Source organism: Dermacentor andersoni, chromosome 7, assembly GCF_023375885.2.
Source record: "Dermacentor andersoni chromosome 7, qqDerAnde1_hic_scaffold, whole genome shotgun sequence".
Classification (NCBI taxonomy): domain Eukaryota; kingdom Metazoa; phylum Arthropoda; class Arachnida; order Ixodida; family Ixodidae; genus Dermacentor; species Dermacentor andersoni.
The window spans coordinates 165,949,332-165,974,186 of record NC_092820.1 but is presented as its reverse complement, the minus strand read 5'-3'; the positions used below and the strand labels follow the sequence as shown (position 1 = coordinate 165,974,186).

General features: G+C 46.4%; 1 protein-coding gene and 1 pseudogene across 1 annotated transcript in view; one reads left to right on the top strand and one right to left on the bottom strand.

Moving 5' to 3' along the window:
* LOC126533237 (glutathione peroxidase-like) lies at positions 1-23,443 on the bottom strand (annotated as a pseudogene).
* LOC126533226 (uncharacterized) overlaps positions 1-24,855 on the top strand; it is a 106,074-nt gene that overhangs the window by 3,651 nt on the left and 77,568 nt on the right. The gene's annotated exons all lie outside the window — the stretch shown is intronic.

Genomic DNA, 24,855 nt, shown 5'->3' with positions numbered 1-24,855 from the left:
TATCAGCACGTTTCTTTTTATTCTTTTCAATTGAAACTGTTTCGGACGCACGCTTCGAGGCCGAGCACACAGCCGGTAACCACAGCATCACGGTTCAGCCCCGAATGCACAAGAAGGCTGCGACGATGGCTCCTTTCAGAGCTGGCCCGGCGGTCGCTTTGGGGCCGGCTCGTCATATGTGGGCGGTGCTCGGCCTTCGCGCAATATGGTCGCCGAATGTCTCGACATTGCAGTAACGTGCCGTGTCTTCATAGGGTGATGACGACACGTAAGTAAACGAAACGTTTCTACAAAGATGTTCCTTTTGCGCTGCCCGGTAGCTTGGCAAGGTTTCCGCAGAATTCGCTCAAAAATTATCAAGTATTTAGGCGGAATGGTAATTGTGTTTATGACCGTAAGTGCAGCAATAGTACCACTTAGTGGCCACCTAAGACGTAGACTTGAGCGAAAACGTTGGTGGCGCCACCTCGTGACGCTGCATAGCTAAACCAGTGCGAAAGAAACTGTTATTGCAATGAGGGACTGCCTGCTACTTAGCTGCTGGTGTAAAGGCGTCGGCAGTAACGTGCCTGTATTGTGGCTCCTTTGTTTTCCTTCGGCGAGGACAGCATGCGACACAAGAGCGTTCTAACGGTTCTTTTTCGAACAAATCATCACTAGATGTCGCTACAACCGCTGCTACTAGCAAAAGTATGAAACACAGAATTATAGGAGGATTGCTGTTCATGGTGGAAAGGGGAAAACTACCGATCAAGGAAGGGGCCAGGCAAGGTGACACAACCTTTCCAATGCTATTCGCTGCATGTTCAGAAGTATTCAAGCTATTAGACTAGGAATGATTAAGAATGAAGATCAACGGCAAATATCCCAACAACATTCTGTTTGCAGATCACATTTTCCTGATCAGCAACATTGGGAATTAACTGCAACAGATGACTGAGGACCTTCGCCGAGAAAGTGTATATGAGTAGGGTTTAAGATTAGGCAGAAGGCAGAAATGTTCTATAGCCTGGCAAGATAAATAAAATTAGTGATTGGCAGTTAGCCTCTAGGATATGTGCAAGAGTAAGTTTATCTAGACTAATTACTCACAGCTAGGATACACCAATCATATGAAGGAAATTTAGAGACGAATATAATTAGGTTGGAGCGCACACGGCAGGCATTACGAAGTCATGACCGGCAGCTCGACGCTGTATTTGAAAAGGAAAATGTACAAACATTGCGTCCTACCGGTAGTAGCATATGGAGCAGAAACTCGGAGGTTAACACAGAATATAATGCGTAATGCAAGCAACCGGTATTTTATTAGCGTTGCAGAATGGGGGCCATCAGAAGTCGAGCACCGCAGAAAAGCAAGCGGGGGGGGGGGGGGGGGAGAGGAGAAAGGGATTATTAAGATATTTGCAGGCATAAAATAGTCAGCCGGCCCAAGACGAGGATAACTGGAGATCGCTGGGAGCGGACTTCGCTCTGCAGTGGACATAAAGATAGGCTGATGATAATTCTGAGTTTTCTCGCGCGAACCAGGATAGACACAGCAGTGAAGTACCAAGAAGGAGCTTGCGGCAACTAGCCATACCACACCGTTTCCGAGCGCATTTCTGCATCCATCCTGCCTTACACGACTCCGGTGTTTGGCACTCAATAAATAGCAACCCTTGTAGACGTTATTTTAGGTTGATGGGTGTCTCCATCTTTGGCTGTTATATAACAATTAACAAATTCTATGTAGTGATATGAAATCAACATGATCGTTGAACATTAAATGCGTCTGTGCGACTAATGTATATGCGGATATTGAATTTTTGTATTTATGTGAATCAGCCGTATAGCGCTGCGCACTGCTTGCTAGGGTTAGTAAACGGCCGTGTTAATAGCCCGTGGTGGCGGCACTGTGACGCTTCTGTAATTACGTAAGAGTGTTGCGAAAATCATGCAGACATTTGTCTGCAGCAAAATGGTGACAATAGGCCAAGCTGTAGGTCGTTCTGGCGGGCCATTTGGTTCATAGCTTTAGACGTTTCTTTTAACTGAGCGAAAAAAAAAAAACGAGGACACAAGAAAGAAACACACACCACATCACGAGCTATTTACACTTATTCTTGGATCGTAGCGTGAAGTGACACACACACACAGACTAGAAGAAGAGAGGACGAGCGCTATTCTTCTAGTTGTGTGTGTGTCACTTCGCGCTACAATCCAAGAATATGTTACCGTACCAACTCGCCCAACTTTCTATCCGTCTGGCTAGACTTCATTGCGAATAACAGTATGCGAAAGAGGTGACAAGCACGAAGCCGAGCAACTACGCATGACAAGCGCTATTCGGATAATTTATGGACTGCATGCGTATGCGCGAAACGTTTAAATTTGGTTGTGGTAACCGCAAATGCACCGCACTGCGGCGAGGCATTTCCGCAGAAATATGAGTTGCGATGCGTCATGTCCTAAACAGCTGAAGAGGCACAAATATGCGGTTAAATGCAGGAAATCTGGCGGATCCCGAAGTGACTGTTTTCCGCCTAAGTGCATACAGCGCAGCACGTGACCCTTTGATGTGCCGTCTCTTCGTCGTTGTCCTCAGCCCTGGTCCCTTCTGGAAATATAAACAGATGAGGCCTCGCATTTTTTTTTTCGCAGGCTGCAGCCGCATGGGCAGCTGCAACGTTGATGGCGACATGCGCCACTTTTCCGTTAGTAAAATATATAGATACAAAAGAATTTCCTGATTATTAGATGTTGGCGTTTACCCTGAAGATATACTGAGTATGAAACAGTCGCTCATTGCAACAAAAGTTCCGCTCTCTTAGCTTGAACACACTGCCGTTACTCCTCGCGTATAGATATGCGTAATCCGATGTTCTGGGTAGATATATAAACTTGTGGCACATATAACGCAGGACTGTAAGATGTCCTCTCTGTGCTAGTCCTGAACGCTAAACCAGGCGTATAGCCCGCCAACGATATTTTTCTGCAATATAGATCGCTTTAGTTGAGCGCCTTCGATCCACTTCGCTCAGATCTATGTATAGACGAGTTGCACACGTGCAACCGCTCGGCGGGAACGAAATTTCGCGTGCGCACAGCGCCATGCCCGCAGCGTAACGAATAGACGCTGCGCTCGTTCTGTCGTTTTGCAGCCAAGCTGACTGCGCGTCGGCCACGTCTCGTGGTTGTGTGTTTGCCGAGCATGTGTAATCAAGCTTGTTCGCTGCAGTGATCTCGGCGCATGCAACCTGAGCTAAAACTGCGTAAGAAAAAAAGAAAAGCGACAGTCAAAGCACACGTTTGCCGGCTATACGCTCTTAAGCAAAATTACACCCTTTTGCAACACAACGATAATCGTCGTCTGTCTTGTCCGCATTTCTTTAAAGCGGCGAGCTCGGTACTTCCCAGTAACGAACGGCATGCGCGTTATCAGCATGACATAGCATTGCCGACAGGAAAGTCGCGGGCGCGGCGTTTTCAAGAAAGGAAACGCAAGCAAGGCAGATGACGATTATCGTTGTGTGGCATAGATATACCCCAAAGGGTGTACTTTTAGCCTAAGAGTGTACTTTGCCGCGAGTAAGTATACACGCTACTGGAGCGTCGCGCTTTCTTCGATCGGCGGCAGGGCTCCATCGCCCGTCAGGGCGTCGATGTCGTCCTCCATGTCGCGCGGCAAGAAGTTCGGCTCGTACCGGCGAAGCGGTGTGCCGTCCCGGTCGACGAGGAACTTCTCGAAGTTCCACCGGATGTCGCCGCTGTCCTGGGGCGAGTAGAACAGACGGTCCTTGGACCGAAACGGGGTCACTGGTGACGGGCAGCGACTCTGCGGATATTATACAGAACAACGAATGTACCCCCTGACATCATAACCATGGTACGGCATTCGCCTACACTGAAACTCTGTTCTTGCTAGCGAGTATAGTAACAGTGCTGTTATTTCAGAAGACTATAGCCGCGTTTACATGGTCGAAGATTGTCGTTATGGAAGCTATATGGTTCGTACACTAAAGAAAAAAAGTTGACATTCGCGTTGTCAGCGCGACGTAGCATTCCTGACAGCAATGTAGCTGCCGCAGTTTTCAAAATAGAATGTGCAAGCAAGGTAGAAGATGGTTATTGTTTCGAAAAAGCACGAAAGGGTGCTAACTTTTTTCAGTTTATATGGCATCACACGAAGCTCACTGTGTGTGTGTGTGTTGCCTTATCATGTCTGTGGTTTTGCTTGCGCTACTACAGCGGTCACGTTTACATAAATGCGACAGTAGCACATCGCATTTTTTAGCGCAGCGTTTGGATATGGCGCATATATCCCGCTTCGCCCGAGACCTGCCGCAGCCTGCTTCCGACGGGTGCGTTTCCCCAGTGAGTGATGGAGGAGAGCACACGCCGCCTGTCGTTAGCAGTTTTACTCTTCCTCGACGCGACACCCCAGCGTTTACATGCACTGCCTCGATCTTCCATCTCCTGGCCCATTAATGTGATTCGCCTTCCTAGCGCATCATCGCCACTTGTACACGGATGCGATGCCTTCAGAAATGCGATGCGCCACCTGTCGGATTCGTAGAAACGTGGCTACTAACTTGCAAATTCAACTTGACATTAGATGATATTGAAGACGAGATCGTTTTATTTTGCTCAGTTTATACTGGTTTGGTGTATCTGGGATCTGGCTATCTTGTAACCACTTCCACAAAAAGAAGAAAGGGTCAACCAAGTGTCGACGCTAAAGAAGACAGTCGACGTAATAGCGCGTGAAATACGATACGAATAAGATATTGGTACGTAATGAGGGAACAGTGAACATGAAAAAGAGACAGATTAGAGAAATATAATCATAATTTAGTTATAGAACCACCATGCACGTCAACCTTGTCTTTAGCGTCGATACTTGGGTGACCATTTTTTCTCTATAGGTTAAATATATTCAGACTTGCGCACGTTACAGAAAGAAAGTTACCGATTGCAATTGCACCTTTAAAAATTTTAATTCATTACATTTACCAATTCCTGCCACACGAAAGTAACTGATCAATTACTAATCATTATTCGATTACTTTAACATTACTTCCTTCCTACTCTTAGCATTGCACAAGTATTGTATATAGACCGAGCTGGCCTGGCTATTTCAATGCGTCCTCTGCAGCCCCCATTACACGTTTATCTTCACCAAAAATTACTTTGCAAACTTTTCTTTGGTAATTTACCTTCGTCTTCTTGTGAAGACATCTGCAGCGACACTAAAAACTCGCTCAATGTGCGCGCTGGAGGGAAGGGCTGCATTGTAAAGTAAGGACACCGTGCTCACAACATTGTGGCTAGTTACTCAATGCCGCGACGTTCAGGTGTAGGTCCTCTATGAAGCGCAGCGCTTCATTTTTACTGGGTCTAGAGGAAGGCGCTTCAGATATAAAACCAGTGAAAGACTGAAACACTGTCCATAGGACATTCTCTGGCAACAACGTCCGAAATGGTCCTCGCTATCGAGCCATAGAAGCGCCGTTTCAATTTGTCGGCCAACATATGTAAGGGACGCCATCCCGTGGCCTGCCACCCTTTAGCGATTGCAAAGGACGACAGTAAACGTTCACGTTTCTTTGAATGGAGACCACATGTATGCAGTAATTTAATAAAGCTGCATATTATTCAGCCCTAAAGATATTGCACCGTCACAAAAAAAGGTATACAGTCTAGCCCGGTTATAACAAAGTCGGCGGGAATCGGAAATCACTTCGCTATATCCGCTATTTTGTTATATGTGGACTATGAAAAAAAAAATGCTAACATGGGCATACCGGTTTATTGCCGCTGAAAGAAGTGGTCCAGCGTCCCCTGAACACGTTTCGCGAGTGCGGACTTCAGGATTGCGGCTTCCATACCATCCAACTTCGAACCAAAGATCTGGTCGAACTCCGGACTCCCGAGGTACATCCGTAACGTGTCAACAGCTGCGATGGCCGCTGCGGAGGTGACCGGCGTAGGGGCACAACTAGCATCGTCGCATTCGCTGTCGGAGGCGCTGTCCGCCAAGGTCTCTTCCATGACACTCCCGGCAACTTCTTCAGTCGTGAAGTCCTCGGTGGCAACAAGGTCTTCGTCGGCGAAAACGAAGTTCATGTGGCTTAGACCCGCAGGCACAAGGTTCAAGTCGCTAGCGGAATCCCAAAGCTGCATGCTGCATCGATGCTGCCATGCGATGCAGTGAAGCAACCTTTCGCTCCGCGGGAGAGCAGACGACGCCATGAAAGGACGCCGTCAGCCGAATTTTGCTCTTATTTTCGCGGAAAAAATCACCTCAACGACGCAAAAATGTGTTGATTGACAGATTATTTTTCGGTTTGTATTAAATCTCTTCGTTATATCCGCTGACGCGCTCTTATTTACTTCGTTAAAACCGGACCCAAAATGTATTGAAAATGCAAAGATGGGAATGGGAAATTGAAATCCCTTCGTTATAACCGCTATTTCGCTATAAGTGGCTTCGTTATAACCGGGATAGACTGTATATTAATCACATATATATCAAACAAATTGAAATATACGCGTTTTACGGCCCAAAACTTGTCTTACATCAGAGAAGTCATACACTGCACTAAGCGAAGAATTAAGCAACAGCGTTTTGTGCCTATAAAGGCTGCTTAAAATTGCTTCGAGAAGAGCGAGAGAGAGAGTAACTATAAGAAAAAAAGAAGGCTCGGAGGTAGGACTTCTAAGCAAGGCGTGCAAATTTGCAAGCCTGCCATGAATCGAGGCGTGGATGCAAGACGCTGATGTTGAGAAGGAGGTAACCCATGTGCACGTTTTCATCCCTTTGGGCGCTGTAGTTTTCATGTTTTCAAGGCTGCGTCACCTGTTATAGCTTGTTCCGTTAGAAATGTAGCCGGTTATAAGTAATTGGTTACTGAAAAAATAATTTCATTACTGTGAGCGTTATCGAGTAAAAGTAATCGTTAAATTTGAACATTACCAAGAGATGGAACATATTACAAGTAATCAATTACATGTAATTAGTTAAGTGTAAGTCTGTACATTACACATAGGATGCACAAGCGGCTTGCCTACGAAATTGTGTCCGCCGTATAATTAACACAACATAAGTCAAAGCTATCAGTTTTTCCTGTAGCGCCCACGCCTGCGTTGTCGCTCACCTTAAGAAGCCCAAAGAGCGGGTGCTGCATCTCTCCATTCACATCCAGCTTCTGGACAAGCCTGAAGTTTGGCACGTAGTCGTTGCCCGGTCTCACGTAGCGGATGCCATTGAGGATCTCGTCGCCCGATCCGCCAGGCTCTTGCTGCGAGGTCAACGAAGCCGGCAGAAGGCAAAGAAGCTTCCTCTTAATATTAACATGTTTCATGTAATTACTAACTATAGAGGTCCCATTGCAGTGTCACACTCTGAGACCTCTTTCTGTATTCTTCTATAATTTCAATACTTCTAAATGACGTACAAAGTACTGCTACTACTACTACTTACTACTACTACTACTACTACTACTACTACTACTACTACTACTACTACTACTAACTATAGGCATGAGGCCTCGTTGCTTCTCCGTGGTGACATTGGGGACGTTAATGGTTTTTGTTTTCTTTCTCTGTCGTTCTGAATACAGATCGCTTTGAAGAAATCTGTCGTTACTTGAGAGTCTAGCTCGGAGCAGGACCGTTTCTATTGCCTGCGGAAATACCGCGTTTCTCGGCCCGATATCAGCAGACGCGACTTGAAAAACTGATGAGCAACATGTCGAGCGTCTCACTTACGGTTGTTCGCTGTGGTAGTTTATTTGCGACTTGCACGGCCTCACCAAATTGTATGCCGTCAAAACCGATAAGAGTATAGACAATCGACCACCGTTAGTACCACCTCGGTTAATTCGACATCTCGCTTAATTCGACCGCACTAAGAAGTCCTGGCAAGAAACTGTACATTGGTACGGAAGGAGAACGCCTTTAGTTCGAATGCAAAGGCATCTCTGTTCGGTTCGTTCGACCTCCACTGACCTCAACTGGCGCCCCCTCATGTGCGTAGTAGTTACTAACACCTTGAAGACACAAGAAATTCAGTAGACGACGCTACATCCTTTGTCTCTTTTGAGGATTTTGTCTGCGCCGGCAGCAATTAATTTGAGGCTTGTTGGCTTCTCGCCGACGACGGCACTTCCAGCAACGTGGTAGTCTAACGCTGAGACAGCGTTTAAACGTGCCCGCGCTCTTCTCCGCATGCTGGTTGATAAAAAGACATTACAAACTACTTCGAGCAGTAAAAGAAAATTTGAATAAACTTCACTTTGCCTCAATTTTCTGAGGCAAAATACGACCTTTAGCATAATTCCGAAAATTATCCGACCTTTCGGATAACTCGGCCAAATCTCGAGGTCCCGCAAGGATCGAATTAACGGGATTCGAATGTATATGAATGGAGCGTCATTGGTCTCCTGCAGGTTTCCTGCTTAATCTGCGCAGAGGGATGTGCCTGTTTCTTTGTTAGTTCTACCGATTTATCCTTTCCGTGCTGTGTCCAACACGTGCGTGTCTTCGACATTATTATTTTTTCTCTTTTGGTAGCCTTTCAGGTAATGCTAGATACGCAAGCGTCATTTGCTTCATTTCCCTTTTCACGGTATTCATTTGTCTAGGTGAAGTGTATCCTGTTGCACATAGCGTAGCCGCGCCCGCTTCACAGAATTTTCCGCACTTGAAGGCGCTGCATGCGTGAACTGAGACGAGATTGGAGGTATACGAGAGCTCGAGGAATCGTGCGTGACGCAGTATACCACGGACTGGCGTTGCGTTTCGGAGGACGTGCTTTTTCAATAGCGATGGCTCGAACCGACCGTATACGGGAAAGAAGGTATAGTCATAAAAGAAATGGAACGAGGATGCAGACTCCGTATTGACGGCTCGACGCTGTGTCAAGGCTGATGGAGAAAAAAAAAAAAGATCCAAAGAAAGCTCGTCAAGTCGTCGAGTTACGAAATTATCGTGGATTGATTTAGCTTTCAGAGTGCGGCTACAGACTCGGGAGATTACGCCTGAAAGGAGAGGAGTGGAGATCCTGACAGTGCTGTCGATAGTGCAGTGAACAAGAAGTCTAGTTCGCTATACAGTCTAGTCGTAAAGACGGCGACATGTATATATGATCACATTGTCACATTTTAAACCTAACCAGTGCTCTTTATCTTAAGTAACGTTAACATCCACCCCATGACATGTCTTCAATATTTTTCTTCAAGCATAAAATTGACATCCGTCGGAATTAAAATTAACATTAGCGAAGGAGCCAGGCGTCTCATTATAGTATGTATTACATGAGGCCTAGCGATGAAATTAGGTGTCATATTGTCCCTGCAAACTTTAAATAACACTGACGCTATATAAAGACCTGACAAAAAAACTAGCCAACACACCCAAGGCCGCATAGGTGTTACCATCATTTAGTTCGAAATAGCGCCGACTACCCAAATTGGGAGAAGTGCATGTCAATTATATAACTTCCCGGGCGTATTATAAGCCACCACTTATAAGTCCGTGCCAGACACTGCAACTTGTGCAAGATGGTCGATGTAGAACAGGAAAAGGCGATGGCACAATGATTTTGTGTCATCTATGTTTCTCGTTACTACATGTCGCATGTGTCGTTTGCGCAGTCGCACTATACCTGCGCTTTCGTAGAACGCATCAAGTGTGGCCCAAATTTCCTTGTTCGTAAAGCTTGGACGCTCTGCCAAATCCGAGGAGTCGCGCCCTCCACTGCAGTATTGCGCAAATCCCCGCACAGCTATTGGGGGCGATGGCATACGGTGGCGCCATCTTCCGGGTGCGCACCTCTGACGTAGTAGGAGGGACGACACGGCGCACTCCTCCCATATATTTTGGCTGCCAGCGCTCAAACGAGGCACCGAGCGGGCGCCATTCTGGACAGTGTGGTAAGTGCCTTCAAAACAAGGGAAGCAGCTAACTGCAACACGACTGGTCCCGGGCAAATTGCAAACACGGAACACTGTATACACACGACGTAACTTCGCAAAATACAATACGCGGTCACTGGGTGCGCTCGTCGCATGGAGTCCGCCAAGCCGTGTTTTTCTTTTTGGCGTGACAGAAGCAACCAAATAAATTCCTGTTGTACAATGTAAAACAGCAGCCATCGTCTCAATACGGAGATCGCACGGATTCTCAACGAAGTACAGGAATAGGCGGCTATTTGCCTCCACGAGAAACTGATATGACCACATAGCTATAATTAAAAGTATGTACTAATAATTTTTATGCGAGTTTCCACGCGTACGTTATCGAGCGATATGTCCTGCGAGCGGTACCGCCCGTGTGTCTCGTTTCTCTATTTAGTTGGACTGTGGCTACATTCAGTTTGACAGCGCATGCGAATGATAACGAATTTAGATCCGTTCAAGTGAATTACAGGAATAGGCGGACATATCGCCTGCAGAGAAACTGATACATTACCACTTAACTAATTAAAAGTATGCACTAATATTATTTTTTGATATCAGTCACTTTCGAAATTACGAAATTGAAACCGAGAAGTAGTGAAGTACTGTTTGCCTAGCAAGAATCTTGAGACTAACATCACTTTCGAGATGTACGTCCCCAAAATGTGCTAAATTGTGCATTGGCATTGCCATATTATCGTTCTGAACTCTTAGATGGCCGCCTCTTCTTAATCTGTTATCAGGAATGCGAATATATTTCGTTCGTCATTTTGGAGACGCAGATGTCAGTGTTGATGCGATAGTCCTATAGTATTTCCGCTAAGCAGGCGTGACTTCAATACTGCGGAATTTCAAGATTTCGACACCTAACAAAGTAAACAAATAAAAAGGCAATCAGCGAATACTTTCAATTATAGCTACCTGGTCACTGCGAATGTCCGCCCCTTGAGATAACCCATCAGAAAATCCAAAGGTGCTTTCAAGGCAATTTTTGAAAATATATTTACTGTATAACTGAAAAAACAAAAAAAAATCGCTGTTTATTGCCAACAAGCCTGAATTTAAGCTTTGTATGCGGCTTCATGACCGATAAATGAGAAGTGCGGGACAATAAAGACCGGTCTGAACAAGGCGATATTCCATCCGCCCTTGTCCATGCAGCTGCTTCCGATGCAGTTTTTATTTTCGTCATGAACGCGGCGTACCTGTACCTCACGCGAACGAATTAGCTCGCAGCACATAGCTTTTGAAGGGACAAAAGCAATGATCGTTGTGCGAATGCTTTCGCAGCTGTGCGAAAATCCTTCCGCTGCAAAGTTGGAGACTTCGTCGCCAACAGGAACATGCGACAGCCCTTCTCAGCTAGTCAATCTTTTTTTCTGGATTCTTTTTGATGTCTCATCATTTGTCGTAGGTGAGCTGCAAACAACCGCGCCGCTGAGGCTTCTGTGGCATTGCTAAAGATTTCATTCTCCGTCCGCTCCCCTTGGTTCCAAGCGGCCTACGCGGCAGCTTTGCCCACGTGATCCCTCATGCTACGTCACGCCGACTGCAGCGGCAGTCTTTGCCGTGGTGGGGCTCGCCCCTATACATCCCCTCAAGCATGGCCTCCGAGATTGCGTACGCTCGCAGGTTTTGCTCCGGCCGTCCCATTCGGCGCGATCCCCAGCAAAAAAATATTTGGAGGACGCTTAAGCTTAGTCTTTAAGAGTGGAACGCGATAGCATTCAAATATCTCTCACTACTTCTCATGCTTCCCGGCAACTGCAGCTTATACAATCGTAATGTTTACCGGGAAACGCTGGCGGCGAACGCTATGCACGAAGGCGAGCTTTTTGGTAGAAACGCGGCTTCTTGCGTGGGCCGACCGCGGAGGTAGTGCACAGCCTCGCCCCCCCTCCCCCCCAAAAAAACTACATAATTTTCAGGTTTCTCTTATTGTTTCGCACTTTTAATATTTAAGTCTGAGAAGCTTTAGCAAAAAAGTCATGCTCTGTCGGTGTTTTGTTTCGGGATATTTGTTTGTGGGCTGTCGTGCTCAAAATTCCGAGGATAAACTTTGTCAAGAATGTAAGACAAGGTATGAGCAAGTTTAGTGATAGAGGGGTGTGGTAATATAACCCGCATTTATACCGCATATGTCATATAGCAAGGCGTGTCATATATATACATATACCTAAATACGTGTGGAAATTTTCGCTCACGGACAACTCCACCGACACCAACACCGGATTTTCTGCGACACGGGGCCCTTAACGCTATTGCGTTAAAGTGCAATGCTGTGCGCGCGTGTCCGGCCGCCCCTGGACGGCGCTGCTAGCCGAGGGGTCCTAAAGCCCCATAAGCTTCATAAAGTAGCGACACTCTCCTCCTCCGCCTTCACTCCTCGTTTCTCATCTCTTTCACGCTCCCTCCTCGACGGTGGCGCCGCCTACACTGCTCGAGCGTAGCAAAGGCGCCGACATGCGCTCCTCACCACTCCGTAGACGCTTCGTGAGCAAAAGTGGCGCTGATGCACGGCGCGAGGGCCCACGTGATGCTATTAGGCCAATAGCGATGCGGCGTCGGCCTCGGCCAGAGCACGCGAGGAGGAGGCGGCATTCTTCAAAGCGTGGCACTACTTTACGAAGTTTAAGGGGCTTTAAGGGGACCGGCGGACGCGGACGCGACCGTCGAAGGCCGACCGCTCGAGATCTCAACGTGCGCATTGCCCTTTTTTCACGTTTTGCGGGAGATTTTCGCAAAATATGCACCAGGCAATTTTCCAGCTCTGCCTCGAATGTTTTGGCGCCTCAGCCATCTAGTTCTCTGGTGCCTTTACTTTTTTTTCCCCAATGACATTCTACGTTATTTTCCATTGAATTTGTAGTACCTATATTTACTACTTTGCTTTTCTAAACAAATCGTGTGCGAGTTCACACACCATCCGTTGTCTCCGAAATTGCAGCCTATCTCAGATGGCCGAGTTTAATTGTTGCTTTGTCTTACTTTGTTCCTTTTCTTTTCCTTCTTTGCATTTTGCATTGCGGTGATCTAGCATTTGATATGACAATTGTCGCGTTTCACGCCGACTCTGTGGTGCGATGATCTTTGTGTAATATGTACTTGTATCTTACCGTGCGTACTTTTTCCTGTTTTTAGTTTTAATTTCGATTGTACTTATTGTATTGACAGTAGTGAACTAGCCCGCTGTTAGGTTGTGCGAATAAAGCTTTTATTACGTTGATGCTTTTTTTTCGCCTCGTTGCATAGCGCGTGTTTTATGTTAATGTAACCGTAGTTTTCTGCTTACCCAAACCTCTCTGAAGGCCTGTAAGATATTCATAAATAGCTGTCTTTTCTTAAAGTAAGTAAAATAAACATGCTATGAGCAGACGTGCGTATGAGGCACACGCAGATTTATGCGTTCGGTGTAATTCACATTTCAATCATACTGTTCATAATTACGATAATGCCTGCTTGCGCAGCAACTATAACATACTAGTAAACGAGTAAATACTTGTATAAGTTATAATTTCACGCTTCGCCGCAAAATTTCTCTCTCCATCGGGCCTGGAAGCGTCGGCACACAGCAGGCAATGGCACGGAAATGCACGCGGGAGAACACACGGATTTTGTTCAATCCGCAACGAAACCTTTCTTAAAGCATGCTGCACCCTATCTGAAACGTTCTTTGTGTGTTTGCACTTTCAGTGACACTTCACTTTGAATATTTGCCTTTGAAATGGCACACTGATTCCTTCGATTTAGTTTTGTTCGTCGACTAGCAAAGCCTACGCTAGATACGTAGTTCTAGCGGGTCGACGGAAGGGGCTAATTGTTTTTCCGCTTCATACTTTCTACCGTCTCGCGACGAACGCTTGAACAGATATACCACTTTTACGTATCCACGTGAACGTATAGTGGGAATATACTTGCGCACAATGTAATTAACATATTTGAGCATAAATGGCCGCCAGCACGCGATTTGCCCCTCGTGAACATTCGTCCATCCTTTCCTAATCAGTGAGGGATGGTATAGCAGTGCAAAATCCAGTTTTTTTTTTTCTCGTCTCATCCAAGCTGCAGCAACAGTACCTGAACGCGCGAAACCCACATCGACGCATGAAAATGGATGGATGGATGTTATGAGCGTGCGCTTTGGAACGGGGCGCTGGGTTGCGCCACCAAGCCCTTGCTATTATACTGCTTAATGTCTTACCTAGGTTAAAAAAGAAAGAGAAACCACGATGAACTCTCACAAACAAATTTTCTGACCCCCTATTGTGAACTTTGCTTTTGTACGTCTCCGTTTTTTGTCGTTTCCCTACTTTTCTTCCACCAATCTTCCAATCGCCTCCGACTAATCTCTATTGGGGACATGTTTGCTTTCTCCCTGCTCTCGCTGAACCCAAGGGCTTGAAAGAGGCCAGTGGTGCCTAAATCGACCGCTGGGCAGACTTCTTCACATTCTAATAAAACACGCTCCATCGTTTCCCTAGCTTTACCGCAGCAAGCACCCCCCATGCTTATTCTTCCTTCATATATCTCGCTTTATAGGTGCGTGTTCTAAGGCAGCCCGATCTCGCTTCGAAAAGTAATGAGCTTCCCTTTGAGTTATCATAAATTGTTTGTTTCCTGATTTCGTTCTTTACTTCTAAGTAGTTACTCATGACAGGTTTCTTTTCCACTGCCGCCACCCATGAGATTATTTCAGCATCTCTCACTTTCCAAGTGCAAAGTCAGAGAGGCAGACTTTCAAAGTCAAAGCCCTCGGGTGCGAGCGCCGTGGCGCAGAGAAGGATCCAGGCCACGTCCACAACTGAGATTGCGCTCTCTTGGTGAGAGTCGGACGGCCGGAGCGAGACCTGCCTGTTCGCGCAAATCTCGGAGGCCGTGCCTCAAGGACGAAGAGTTGTTAGCGCTGGTGGTGAGCCTATTTGGCGTAGCTTATACGGCGCTGCCTACCAGCAAAACGGAACATTTTAATGGCGCGTGCACGCTCTATTGTGCTTTGCACTTTTGGCAGGGATACGCATCAAAAACGCAGAAATCAAGAACTAAAATTGCTGATATCGGCTCGACAAAGCGGTTTTGGAAATCGATTCGTGATTACGAACAAAACTCGGCGCTACGACAAGGGACGATAAAAGAGGAAATCGATGGCTGGTGCAAAGAAGCATAACAGACGAATAGAAACGAACGGCAGACCGCATCCTTTAAATAGGCACTGGCATGATAGTTACGACTTCTGATACTTATTTCTTTTTGTCTTTTTCTGCGTCGAATGAAATTCCACACGCTCTAAATCTTTAAGATACTGGCAAGCAGGAGAACGCTCTAAAAAGTTTGCTGAAGTATCTCTTTCTACGACCAAGTTTCAGCTTCAGAAACGAGGAAGTGGACACATCATGACGTTACAGTACAGGGACTGGCTCCGTTGGTGTGGTCGCTGCGACTGTCACACGAGAACGCATCAGGAAGAAACGAGCACAGCCCACGTTTATTATTTATGAGCAAGTCCCATACGTTGCCTTATTGCTACTTGACGTCAGCGAATTTCGCTCTTTGTCATGCCGTCACGACAATGTCTATGATTCCAAGTCCAGCATTGCGACGCGAATTTAGTACTAAATTAAAATATAAATGTTTGCCGGCATTCATACTTGCTGAATAGGATCCTTCTACTTGAAAAAATATTTATCGCTATACTTAATTATCCACGTTCGGTATGCCATGCCTGACATGTCGCCACAGTGCATTCGTTTCAAAAGCTTCGAGGAGCTTGACTACGGCACCTTTCCAAACTGGTTGCAGGGAAAGCCGATGACGGTGAAGTTTCTGTCCCGGAACCTGTACTGGAGTGCATTCAGTTCCCAGTAGGTCCAGGTCTGTGCTCAGTAAGTGGCAACGTTCACCAGCAGGAGCACGTGACCCCGGTACGCTTCCAGGTTCACGGTGTCGTTGCCCACGATCTCCGGGAACTCGAACTGGTAGAGCGTGGCATCGTCGGCCGTCGGTCTCCTGCGCGTGTAGCAGTCAGCCTTTTGCGGCGGCGTCTCGGAGGCCATCGCAGCTCCGGCGGCCCACAAAAGCGCCAGCGCGAGCGACGAGGACGCCGGCATGCTGCACGCACTACTCCGCCGCAGTGTGTGGATGAGGCAGGGCGACGCTGCGGTTTTTATGCGGCACGAAGGGACTTCTTTCCTCCTTTCCTGCGTCCGGGCAGAACGGGGAGAGGCAGTTCTCTAGAGGGTGTTGGGAGAGCTCGCTTTAGGGGAGCATGCGCCTGTCTGTTATAACAGAGGGAGAGAACGGGGGGTAATTGTCAGAGAGACTGAGAAAGAGTGAGATATGACAGACTGGTAGTGTGTATATATATATATATATATATATATATGTATGTGAAGATAACATGGTCTTTACTTTAACATAGCATAAAGTATAACGTTCGACACAGCGCAAGATAACGGTGCATAACCTTAATTAGGTTGTTCTACTATAGAACGTAACTGTGAGTCAGCGTTTGTCGTATGCAAGTCCTTTTCTTTGTCCCAGTTTTTTTTTTTTTGGGAGCGCTGCACAAATCGCAAGATGCCTGTATAGCCTATTCTGTATGCAACTGCAAGAAAGGCGCACAGGTGAACACAAACCAGGTGGAGGCCGCTGCTGTCGAGTCGCTGACCGCAGCTGTGAATATAGTATATGTCGAGAGCCGCGACGTCTAATTTCCGGTCTGGTTCTCGGCGTTGCCTTTGGCGTAGACCTTGCAGTGAACCGAGTGCAACATCTGTTTTATGGTGCGTGATAGACACTCGGAACACTCTGTCGATTATGAATACCGGCGCGACGAAGAGGGCTCATGGTTAAACACATCCGCATGAATTGTGCTGAAGCCACGAAACAGGGGAAAAAAAGAAAAACGAAGGGGGAAACAGGACTCGTTTAGCGATTGTGGACACTTGCTTCGTCGTCTGTAAAAGAATACTGAGAACCCAGATTACAACACGCACGCGCGCAAGCCCCCAAGCACCCCCCCCCCCCACATACACACACACACACATGCGCACGCACGCACGCACGCACGCACGCACGCACGCACGCACGCACGCACGCACGCACGCACGCACGCACGCACGCACGCACGCACGCACGCACGCACGCACGCACGCACGCGCGCGCGCGCCCACACACACTAACTACACTACTGTGGCGTCCTCAGAGAGAAAATCGCCCCTCGAAAAGGAGTGCACATCACCGATCGACTTGCCTTGTAGATGGGTGATCTGCTGGTCCAAAACGTGAGCAAAAGCAGCACGCAGTGCAGCGAGCTCCGTAGCCGGCAGTGGTGGACGTCATGTGGCTGAGCCTCCCCATCCCATCAAATTATCCCCGTAAGTGGTCGATTGAGGGTGCGGTCTCACCTCTGTAAGATGAGAGTTCGAGTTGTGAGGTCGGCATGTATAAAGCAAGTGTGTCGGGAAAGTGCGACTGTCGGGTCGTGACCTCCGAGATCGCAACGCCCTTGTGATCTCTGAGGTCACTGGCGGGTGCTCTTGGCTTCACCTCGCTGCCGTGCGTTTCGGGTCGTATATGGATGGCTGCTCGGGTGCCTAGCACTCGACCTGTAGCATAAACACGTTCCCGCAATAGTGGCCGCTCATGGACGGTGCAGCGTAGCGACCTAAGCTACCACTTCAAACGGAATAATTATACGCTGGCGCAAATTTTCTAACTCGTAGATAACCACCGCCACCCTTTTGCATTCAGTAAGTGTAGGTGCTGCGTGATCTTGAGGCTATTTTATTGCGACAACAATTATACGGACACTTCAGGCGCATTTATGCCGTCAGCATCGCCGTGACGTTCCGTGTAATGTACAAGGCGATCACACAATCGCCGCGCCTCGTATGCTGTGTGTGCGAGTGAAAGCACGCGAGGGAAGCCGACGATCGGGGTTCAATCTGGCGCTCGCGGAGGAAAGTGGGGAGGAAACGCGCTGTCTTCCGTCTAGCGAAGGGCCGTGGGGGCATGGGAGGGAGGAGGAGGAGGAGGAGGGGTCGGCGTTGTGCTCCGGCACCAATTGCGTATTTCGCGACCGGGCACACGGTGAACTGACCATCGCAGCTCAATCTCGAGCGCGATAGGGAAAAAAGCGGGCAGGCAGCCCAGCAAGGAGGGAGGGAGGGGGGCGCCTTTGACTCCGCCAACAAGTGCGTACTTCGCACGGTCGCGCGCGCCCTATCTTGAAAATGGTCGGCAGATGGATGTGTTCTCGCCGCTCTTGCGTCGAAGCCTTGTTGAAGCGATAGACAGTTCAGTCCCGACGGTGTAACACGATGAAAAGGTTCTAAATTACGCCTTGGAATCGCGCTCTGCGCAACGCGCCGTTGTCGCTCAGAAATCCCAGAAACCGACCGCTGTTGAAGCCCGGCCTCTCGCACAACAAGGGCACAATGACGGCCGCGAAGAAATATTACCGCGCTTTAAATGAATCGTATTGTGCGCTTGAAGTTTTCAGTTTAAACGTCCGAAACAGCTGGGAATCCAGTTGCCGCAAAGTGCGTATGCGTTATTGAAGCGCGGGCACGGAGTGAAAACGTTCGTTCCGCGGAACTGTGGCGGCAGGCGCTTGGGAAAGTGGGTTTGAAAGCAACGTAAAGTGGGCGAAGCAACGCAAAGCTGCGACAGCTTTACTGCACATTAATATTTCATCGCCTTCAGCCTGCTGCTGCTTTCGATTTCACGTTTATTATTCATTTTATTTTTATTTTGTTTAGAAACAGCTTACGAGCCCTGCATCGGACATTGAGTCAAGGAGGGCATCACAACAATGAGCAGTAAATGAACAATGGGAGCTGAAGTATAAATTCACGTCAACAACGTACAAAAAGAAACAAGAAAAAGAAAGAAAATAATAGCGGAGCACATGAATAGGCGTAGGTATACGCACAGCGCAAGAGTAAGTGCAGCACATTTTTTTTGATAACCAACAATAGGACACACGAGCATAACTGCGTAGCATAAACACATAAGGCACATTATTTGAAAAGCGCGCGCAGGTAATCGCGGAATTAAATAAGAAATATAAATAAAAGTATATAAAGTATATAAATAAAGTATATATAATAAATAAGGTATATAAATATATAAATAAAAGCATATATAAGTAAATAAAAGTATATAGATAGAAGTATTTATTCCGTGGAAGGGTATAGGTTTCCTTATTTCCAATCTTTTGTTACCACTTTCTGGCATTACTTTCTTCCATGCCCATTTTACTTTTCACTGAATATTTTGCATTAGCTTGCCAAGCGTGCGGCTATAGACTAACCTCTCCACCACACATGAAAGTCTATCTCTGTAGTAGTGCACTGAGTGCTGGCGTACCGAGCGCGGGCCTTGGTAGTCGCTCAGCAGGGTCCGTATGGCGGATCTCTTGTCGGTCGGGAGTGCCTACAAAGCCTTTGCCGAATGATGCAAGTTTGCGTGCAGTCCACTTAATTAATCACTGATGGGAAGAGGTCAATGATGCATAATGAAAGGATGAACCAGTGGAAACGTCACAAAGACCACGAAAACACGGAAGACAAAGAAAAAAGATAAAGAGAAAAATAAAGAGCACAGCTAACGAACTTCATCTGAGCCAGCTGGTTTAGAGAAAGTTTCATCTTTGAAGCTTGTTTCTAAATACAATAAATGTGAATGGAAAATTGTGCTGCTTGAAAATTGAGATTCGCTGATAATTGACAGTAGGATTTTTTTATTTATGGTTTCTCTGTTACTTGATACAAAACAATCATTGCAACGTGTCTGCCATCCGGGCAAACCAGGAAAAACCGGGAATTCTCAGGGATTTTGAATAGTCTGGAAATACTAAAGGAAAACACAGGGCATTTGTGCTTCTATGAGGGAAAATTAGCTGTAATTTTCTTGAAATAGAACGAAAGAACCGGTAATGCTGGCTTGATCATCAACAGAGAGGAATCGTAACGAATTGTCTTTGACGCCGTGTCGTCGGTTGGAGGCGTTGCCAGTGTACAGTCAACGACCGATTTACCGGGCGACCGATTTTCCGGACACCCGATTTTTGAAACATGCCCGATAATTCGGACGACTTCGCGGCACCACCACGTACCCTAGTCCATGTATAAAAAGGTCTGAAATTTCAAACGCCAGAACCCTTCGCCGTCCGATTTTCCGGGCTTTCTGCCGTGACTGCAAGTCCGAAACAGCGTTAATCAAAGCCACCACCGCCGCCATTTTGATTATCTCACCGCTTCGAACCGGCGCTCTTGCATGCAGATCCGCTGGCAGCCGTGGCCACCACCCGGCGACGCTAGGCCTAGCTGCTTTGATATTCGCCATTAAGCTTCTTGCCGTTTGGTGCCGTGTTTCTTCATTGAAAGAATTCGCCGCTTTCTGCAACGGCACCGACTCCGCTTTTGTAATCTTTGTGATTGGCTTTGAAGCTAGGAAAGCACGACGCATTGCATAATGCCGGCTCACGAAAGTTAACTTCGCCTTAACACAGGGATGTTACGCGGTGAAGCGTACACAACTGCAGTGAAGCTTAACAAGCGTGGGAAGGGGCAATTCTCATGGGACACAGTATGCATTCCTTAATTATACACGCGTGAACCCACCGTCTCCTGTCACAGTACGAGCACCGATATGCCTAATAAGTGTACCGGCAGGCCTTCCGAGCTTCTTCGGACGTGCCTTTGGCTAACTGAGCCCTAAGGTGCGGTAAAAGACATGCATCCATTTTTTCGGACTGCCTGATTTTTCGGACGTTATCATGGCCCGTAGGGAGTCCGAAAAATCAGACGTTGACTGTACAATTGACCAAGAGGCTGGTTAAAATAGTCCATGGGGCGAACGCGCGGTGGAAGGAGCACGAAAATTGAAAGGGCCGACGCATTGAGAAATGAACGGGAAAGGAAGTGTGCCGCTACTTCTTTGAGGGAGCTTGAGCTCAAAAAACGAAGTGTTGAATGACGCCGAGGTACAGGTGTCCCTCATCCGAACCAAAATAGACTCTTTACAGCAGTGAAACGCAACACTGAGGCATTGAGCGCGGGCTAAGAGTATGTCAGGACAGTTGAGGTTGACTTTCCAGCTGCTGAGAGAGAATCTCACTTGTGACAGAGTTCCGGCTTCGTAACGATGAGCTTGCTATCAGTTGATAGAAATAGTTCACATTCTAAAATATTTGCTTCTGTATGCGTCTCTTTTCATTCGTATTTGAAAATGTTCGACTCGGTTTGCAATGGGCTTTACCATCTTTTTTTCAAAGATATTCGCTGTGCAATTTACTAACGCCTCCCTTCTGTTTTCTTTTTGAATAAGATAAACACTGCTCGTTACTATTCAAACTGGATTGAGTCGCTTTTTAAAATTTTTAAGATGCTTTCTAGAGAGTGACAGCATCGGGCAACATGGTGTCAGCCAGTCCTGACGTAAAACAAAGTTCTGTGTCACTCAGGCAATTTTGCAAAGGCACTCAGGAAAACCGGGAAAACTCAGGGAATTTGGAAATTTCAACTTAGTAGACACCATGCATTGGCTGAAATGAAAGACAAAAATGAAGCATCAAATTTACGGCTCTCTAGTTATACACAATGAAAGCAGCACTTATTGCTCTTCTGCGAACTGAATCAGATTGATCGCTCAAAGCCACCTCGCAGTTGATCGCTTATGTAAATATATAGAGTCTGAAACTTACCACTAATTTGCGAATAGGACTTTCACAAAGCTCACGTAAGCTGTGTAATTTTTTTTCACGCAAGACGTGAAGTAATACGTAATATTTCCCTGATTAACCGAAACCCAACCTATTACCGCAATAACAACGAAAATAAAGTTGCCTTGGTATACGTCATCAATACATACTGATTGAGTATTTAACTTCAATGACGTTTTAGAGTGCTTTAGATTAGTGAAATCGAGCGGATTTTTTCTCCTGCTTTTTGAGCAGCTTTTCCTGCGGTAAGCGGATCGCTTGCGTCAAACTTTATGTCGACCTCGCAGGGGCTCAAGTGGCTTGCGCATACGCGACTGGGAGGTGAGCCACGGTAAGAAGGTTGTAAAAAGTAGTGCACAACCAACAGAAAAAACACACGCACGAAACGCCTTGTTGGGTGAGTTCGTAATTTGGTGCCATTGTAGCAAACTGCCAATGCCTATATATGCCGGGCGTTTCAGCGAACACTTTCAAAAATTTTTAAAGGTTGCCTGTAGCAAATATCACAATTCTATTTGATGAATTGGTCTACTCGAAGAGGCTGACGTTATTTGCAAAAAAAATTGAAATGCACTATCGGCGAATTAACAGAAATTCACTAATTAAGTTTCTAACTAATTCCCTTATGACACATATAAATTACAAATCCTAGCCCGGCAGTTCGCAGGACTAATCCACTTGGAACGAATTCTCAGGATGACACCAGCTTCGATATATTAATTCCCGAACTTTGCGGAGAAATGCATTGGCGCTTCAGTTACTTTCTTAACAAAACGTCGTTTTATGCATTGAAGCATGAGGAAATCTGCATTGAAGCGAAAGGTAACCTTTAAGAATTTATGAAAGTGTTCTATGAAGCACCCTGTATATACTGAACACAAGTAACGGACACACATGCTCGGCAACGCGTGTATGTGTGTCCGATACTCGCATACGATGTTAGGCGACCGTTTAATTTTATTTCGTACATATATTGTTGAGGAGCGTGAGACTACAGGCATCGTATCCTCCTGAGGTGGTTCCGGGATTCTTGTCAGCACTGCTTCGATACAGAACAAAGGAGACAAAGTGACGTACATCAGCGCTGCAGTGGCACAAGCATAAGAAAATGACACGCTCTTGCTAATAACATCAGTGGCAGATAGGGTATAGTAACTAGCCTAAAGCTAATAAGTGATAACACCAGGGAAGGTTGCTAAGGTTCGGAATCGAACCACCAAACTCTGCCCTAAAGGAAGTTTTGCTTCAAGGCAAGCCGGTCGCGTCTCCTAGTGTGAAACTTAAAATTCAGTTTAACTTTAAAAATGGGAGACTAATTTAGTGGATGCTAGCGGTCGTGCGTATGAAAAAGCAATAACGGTAACGGAGTTTGGCTTTCGTTTTTTTTTTTGTTGTGCGAAACACTTCAAGGGGGGGGGGGGGGCGGGGGGGGCGTTAAGGTAATCAAAGACTTGGAATGAAAGGTTCACTGAAGTTCGGGGATGTTTTTCTTTATTTTTTTTGTTGCCTCGGCTTTATGCACCTAAAAAAATTGGCATGTTAACGCTCCCAGAAGTCCACTCCGACTTGCCTTTCGAAGCAACGATTAAATAGACACCTGCGCGGCCGCCATTCAGGTGCCCAGAAAACAGCCCTCCTTACTCGCTCGGAGAGTAGTTGTTCACATCGACGCCCGCTTTTGCCAGAGCTCGCCAGCGATCGCCACCTCACTCTTCGTCAAGCGGTCCGAAATGCACCCTCCACAACAGGAGTCGCTGGTTTCGCTCGTCTTATAAATCTCGGAAGAGCTTCCTCCCTACTCGCCCAAGAATATCAATGTGACATTGATCACTCGGGCGCGCGATAGGAGAGCTCCAACAACTGCTTTTGATACTTTCACGCCTGGTTTCTAATTTATGGTGCGCCGAACACATGTTCTATGCGCTGTCTCATTTCTCAAGAGCCGCGCTCTGCTATTGCCGCGATGGTGTTTACTTATTTTCCTTGCGGGAACAGCTAGGAGCAGCTAGACGATCCGATTGTTGCTGAGATATGTAACGACAAATATTAAGCTCAGTACTAACTACATTTGTTTGCCTTCTTTTGTATTTTCCATAGCTATATACAGCTGCTCGTACTCTGAGCGCACACTTATGTATGCATCGAAACAATTGTGTATTGTCATGCTTGCTATATTGCTCATTATTTTAAGCTCTTCAATGCTAATGAATGCTTGCCATTGTGTGTGCGTGCCTTCTGTTAATTTCGTTTTGTCCTTTCTGCCTATTAATTAGACACTAAAATGTCATGGGAAAGTCAGCGACAAACGTTGGCATTTCCAATATTCTCATATAAATGAATTAACCAACATTGGGTGGTTCTTTATTCTTAAGTGTAATGGCAGGTCAAACCACTTTGTGCGATCGGCCAGGAATCGGGCGCTGGGAGGGGTCAATGACATAAAAAAACCTTCAAGCAATGAAAGGTACAACAACATGAATAACTTGCTGAATTTAAGTGCTAGCCAATAGAGATATGCACTCACTAATGACAACTAAATAAGTATTGCTGCGAAGAAAAAAAACAGAATCTAAGGAAGGAGAAAATCCAGCACTTTTTGTTTGTATTGTCCAGAAAATCGAATATGACTTCACAGTCATTTTTGCGGGCAAAACCGAGAGCGGTATAGTACCAAACAAAATGACCACTCGAAGAGTCAAGTTCAGGCCTAGTTTTCAAGAGGGATTTTCTAAAGGTCTTCTCGCTTGAAGCGAAAGGCAATTACGGCGTATAAATTATAATGTGCATATTCACACTAATTAAAAAAAACGACATAAATTTGATGGAGCAAGATCAGACTTGCGAATATACAGCCAAGTGCGCATGCGGCATTTTCTTTAATACCTGGTCGGTTTCTTCACGCATCTTTTCCAGAATTCGCGCTTCTTGACGCGTTGCGATAGATTTTGTTAAACGTATACGAAACATAAAAAAAATTCAACTTTTTGCAGTTAACTGTGTGAAAGAGAACAGAGGTGAATCCTCATGATTAGGCAGTGCATTGCTAATGGCAACCAGCGACATAGTGAAATATGGTAGGTGTAACATTAAGAGACAGAAAGATGGCTGCATGCATCCGAGATCAAGCTTGGATACATGATATATTTTATGTCGAAGTTAGGAGAAAAGAGTGCAGTTGCACAATGTCAT